Source organism: Grammomys surdaster, unplaced genomic scaffold (genome assembly GCF_004785775.1).
Source record: "Grammomys surdaster isolate TR1022 unplaced genomic scaffold, NIH_TR_1.0 237, whole genome shotgun sequence".
In the NCBI taxonomy this organism is placed as follows: domain Eukaryota; kingdom Metazoa; phylum Chordata; class Mammalia; order Rodentia; family Muridae; genus Grammomys; species Grammomys surdaster.
This window is the reverse complement of record NW_021604682.1, coordinates 286,258-291,896: the sequence shown is the minus strand read 5'-3', so window position 1 is coordinate 291,896 and position 5,639 is coordinate 286,258.

The following is a 5,639-nucleotide window of genomic DNA, read 5'->3' as shown; positions in this document are numbered from 1 at the left end:
GGATCAATACATGGATGCAGCTCATCCAGCCATAGCTGCCTGAGCCCCTCAACACTGCCCCAGTGTCGGGAGACGGAATCCAGTGCTGTTTCCCTCACTCCCTCCAAAGAGGCTGTTGCATGAAGCCAGAGAGTAGCAAAGAGTAGCTTGGCTCCTGGTGAGGAGAGAGGACCTCAGATCACTTGAGTACAGGAGCCTGGGATGTCTCCATGTCTGAGGGACTAAGAGCCCCAGAAACCCCCCCAGTCACCATTTCTGTTCTAGTCTCATAGCCATCCAGAAGCAGGACGACACCCTGGTCTGACTGACCACTCTGGAAATAATGCTCTCTCTCTTCAGTTGGCTGGAATAGAGAGGTGATGGCTGGCAGGGAAGATGCTCCTCCCCAACCCCGGGACTATGAATTAGCCTCCGAGTACTGAGGTTGACTGTGAAACAGGAGCACCAAGCACAGAGCACCCAGTGTGCATCCTAGGAGCACCTTGCTTAGAGAAATGAGCACTCCATCCATTTAAGCCATTTTTATTCCCCCCACCCCCACCCCCGACTCAGATTTCCTTCAAAACACTCCTAGGACTCACACGGGGTTGACTAGAAAGGTGCCGAGCACCTAGCCTCAGGCATGGAGACAGGAGGCTTCCACAGGCTTGCCACATGATATGCTGCCTCAGAGAGGCAACCAAGCGTAGTCCGGCGACTGTCATTTGCCCACATGCTAGGAATCGCTGTTCTTGGACTCTGATTTTGTCTCAGCTGTCATCCCTTTCACAGCATGGCTCTCTTCATCCCAGCCCTTCCTGTGTGACCTCTTGGGATGTCCTCGCTGTCCATGAGGGCACCATGTTGCTACCACAGCTTGCAGTTTTATCAGTGGTAGCCCTAATAGCATATCTACTCTGTCATCTCACTGTGTCTCCTTGGTAACCAGGGATGCTAAGCCACTTCCAGTGGCTATTGTTCATTTGACTCTTCCCAAGTTTTGAGTCCCGTCTCTTCTACTTCTTGGTACTCTATTTTTTTTGGTGGTGGCTGTCCCCTAGGGTGGGCCCGCAGACAGCTGCTCAGGGAAAAGTCAGCACCACTCACCTGGGTGACACTGGCCAGAGCCCTAAGAGGGTTCAGACAGCTTGCTTATGTGCCTACTTGCCACCCAATCTGTGAAAGGGACAATGGGGGCTCTGATGGGCCAGGTGACACCTGCACCCTCCATGGGCCTACAATGGGGGACAGTCCTAACATTAGGCAGAGAAAAAAACATAAGACCACCATCATACTCATAATACACACACACACACACACACACACACACACTACACATAAGCCACATAATACCATTGCTTTCCGTATCATTTCAGAATATGGAAGTCACCAACTTTACAAAGAGCTCTGTTAAACAGACATGCCTGTATGTATTAGAGAAAGTACTCAGGGCCCCTGAAGGACATACATGACCTGTCAAGAGAGGACACACAGAGCACAAAATACCCTCCCAGCAGGGCCACAGTGAAGAGGTGGAGGATAGAGTAGACCCTAGCGGGATGGTTTGTAAGGAGTTGGGATGTTGGTGGACTTTGCTGTCTTTAAACAATCTGTATTTACTCACATTTCTGGAAAGGACACACTAAGTCCATGATGGAGAAGAGCCACATGTTGTTGATGAACAGGTAGGAGGCGACCCAGACTCCTTGTCGGGACGAGATCTCTCCTCTGCTCTCGGTACCAGTTTGGGATCTGCCCACTGCCCACATGGCCTCCACACAGAAGCCCCGAGCATGTACCTTAACCACCTACAGGGCGTCACACACAGCCCAGAGAAGCCTCTCATTACTGTAGGATCATGTTCCTTCGGCCCTGACTGTCCCTTTTTAAGCCTCTGGTACTCCCTCCTCTCTGCCTCTCCATCACCTCCTTGGTTTCTTTTCCTCTTGCTGCGACAAAATACCCTGAGGAAAGCAATTTAGGAAGAAAAGGTTATTTCCGGCTCACAAGTCCAGGTTACAATCTGCCACAGTGGGGAAGTCATGGAAGCCGGAACTGCCATGTTGAAAGTGTGCCTGAGCGAAACATGTTCTCACATTGATACAGTCCAGGAAGCCCACCCAAGAAATGGCCCCACCCACAATTAAGGTGGATCTTCCAACATCAATTAACGCAGTCAAGATAACCACCCCACAGGAATGCCTAGAGCCCCATCGCCCAAGGAATTCTTGATTCTTGCAAGTTGGTGATGAAAGCTAGCAATAACAATCCGCCTGCCGTGTCAACCTGACACCCAAACACATCACTCTGAGGCTATAACTTTCTACTTGTTCTCACAAGCTCATCACCATGTCAGGATGCATTCAACAGTCTCTGTTGTCCATAGTCTCAAACAACCCCAACCCTTGAAAGATCCAAAGTCTCCTGTGAGGTCCTATAAAACAAAATCTAGTCACCTATTCCCAATGTACGGCACTCAGAGTGAACAATACCCAGTCACAGGGGGAAGAACAAAGACATAGAACAATTAGACCCTTTAATCTCATTGTTGGAGAGAAGAAACAGGTAGATCTCTAGGTTGCAGTACCCCAGGAGCCCAGATGATTACAACACCCAGGTGCCAGACACTGAGTTATAGTATTTGATGTTTGCCCTGCTGTAGTTTGGTCTTGTTTTGGTCTATCTGTTCCCTCCCTCCCTCTTTCTCTTCCTCCCTCATTCCCCCAGGGTCTCTTACCATGTAGTCCTGGCTAGCCTTGAAGCTGCTATGTAGAATAGGCTAGCCTTGAACACAGAGGTCTATCAGTGTGTGCTGAGTGGGATGAAGGACGGAGCACACACTGGTTCTCCTGGACCAGCTCTATCCGGTTCCTGTAGTTTTGCTCAGTGCCTGTCCCATGAGCCTGGCATTTCCAATAGCCTAGGTCCTCCACTGCAACCTAGGCCTTACCTTTACAGCTTCAGGCAATAGCCTCTCTGGGCCTCTACAAGGACTCCAACCCTGCCACACACAACCTGCCTCAGCTGGTTCCCTCAATCACCTAACAGTCCATCCTCCATGCCTTCAAAACCATTACTGCATGGACTGCGCTGCCGGCCACAGGCTCTGCCACCATCTCAAGATGCCCTTCCCCCACCTTTCCCCACCCTGCCCCACCCCCAAGCTCTCTCAGCTTTCCTGGGCAGGGAACTTTTCAGCTTAGAGGTTTTTTTTCCCTTTAAATAAATTTGGAGCTAAACAGGACGGAGCCTCTGGAGGGCGAGGTTTCCTACAGTGCCAGACCAGCACAGCAGAAGTTTCTCTTTAATGGTGCCTGTCTCTAACAGTCAGAACTGCTTCCTCAGCACTCGAACACTCTATCCTGAAATTTCCTCCACTACACAAATCGGTCCACTGTCTTTAAATTCACCTTCGCTCGGGTTCTCATGACACAGGCAGAGTGATCTGTGTTCCTCGTAACACCGATATTGCGGTGGTTTGAATAGGTATGGCCCTATAGATTCATGTGTCTGAATGCCTGGCCATAGGGAGTGGCACTTGTTGGAGTGGGTGTGGCCTTGTTGGAATGGGTGTGGCCGTGGAGTAGGTGTGGCCTTGTTAGAGTGGGTGTGGCCTTATTGGAGGAAGTTTATCTCTATGAGGTAGACATAGCAGTGTGTTAGCTATCCACGGTGCTGCTGTATCTGTAACAGCCAGAGTCCAAGGATATGAACTGCTCGGTAGCAGACAAGATTAAAACAATGGAAAGAGTGATTAATGGGAATACACCCACGCCAGCCACACCTCGGTGTTCCATAATCCAGGGGAGGGCACTGGTGCCAGTGTTGGGAGCACTTGGCCGTGCACCCAGGAGGAAGGGGCCCTCAAACACTGTGCCGTCCACAGGTTCTTGCAGAAGCCTGGCTCGGCACGTCTCAGGGATACCCTTGAGCCAAGTGCCCCGGCATCTTGCCAGGGCAACCCAGACTCTGGCTGGCTCCCAACAGCTCCTGAGCCCTCTGAGGCCCCATCTACCCCGGCTGCCATCGATTCTGGACAGTGTTTATGGTGTAGTGAGATGGATTCACCCTCTGGGGCGGCCTGCAGGGACTTAATGAGCAGACATCAGACTGAAGAAGGATGTGGGGAGTGCTAGGGACTAGAGGAGCACAGGCCCTTCCTCTGGGTGACAGGGCTGGTTCAGCCGCTGTAATGGGGACCTCCAGCCTCTGTCAGCTGTGCCCCCTCAGCATACACGCTGGATGTCCTAACAAGCTTAGGGCCAAAAACTAAAGTTTTGATACAGAGCAGTAGCTGGCCTGACTCTCAGCTTGGTGTCTGCTGTGACTGACTGCTTAAAGTCTGGGTGTGTGGTGGTAGAGACATCCTGTAGACCACCCAGCTTCTCTGACCCTCACCATCAATCACGATATGGGTTAATACACTGCTCAGTGAGATCTATTCAGAACCTTGAAGGGACCTGGGACAACACTGTTGGAATCCAGAAGACCCAGAATCCTAGTCCTAGGCTAGCCAAGAGCCAGCTTTTTCCTGGTAAGTGGGCTGTCCATGTGGCTATCGGATGGGATAGTCTTAGAGCCAGCCTGCCAGTTCCCATCCCCTGGCTCCTGCTGCCAACTTACTCCCACTTACACAGGGGCCTGCATGGGGCTGCCCCATCCAGGTGGGGCTTAGATAAGTCACCAATGTCCAGGCTTCTCAGCCACCTTGGTCTCCATCAGCTGACAGGGCCTAGACTTCCACAGGAGCCTCTCCCCACAGTGAGGTTGCTCCTAGCCTGTCATTCACCCTCATCTCTTCACATGAAACACCCAGGACTAGCGCCCATCCAGGAAATGAAGTGGACATCACGAGATTGGACATGGCAGTGGCTCTCCGGGTTTTCACCTTGGCCTCGGCTCCCATGGTGCTCCAGCAGTAGTCCAGCCAGATTGTCAGAGACAGTGAGATGGAGCCACCTTAAAGGACGGCGCCTCTATCCTGGCCACTCATAGACCAGTCCTGCTGTGTCCAGAGGAGGTTCTGGGAGCCCTGTCAGTGTCACCGAAAACCCTGGGTCAGAAAAACTGTGTGACACTAGGTTTCAGTTCACATGGAAGCCCAAGCTGAGCGGCAATAGAAATGAACTGTCAGTTTATGTCTATCTGTGGACTGACGCCTCATTCAACGCTATAGCGATAGAACTGTTTGTTTAGCCTGGGAAGCCTGACTTCTTCCCCTCAGAAAGCCTGCCATCCCAGCTCATGAGGCTGAGGTAAGCGGATCATGAGGTACAAGTACAAATCCATCCTGGGCTACATACCAAGACAAAAGGAACAGAAGCTATGTAAGGAGACCTTGCATGTAGGCGGGGAGCACCTCCCACTCCTTGGAGGACTGCTCGACTGTGCGGGACACGGCTGACTTTGAAGCCTAGCAGTGAGATCATTCTGCTCCCTGCCAGTCCACACATGTCCCCAGCCAACCCTCTTGGCGTTCAGGTGGGAGGTGATGTCTCCTTTAGCAAACAGTCATCGGCGATGCGACCACAGGCCTTTCTGGTCCTGACTGATGGGTTTGGGCCTGGCTGTTGACTAATGTGAGCAACTAGCTCTGGGAACTTGTATCTCTCTCTCTCTCTCTCTCTCTCTCTCTCTCTCTCTCTCTCTCTCTCTCTCTC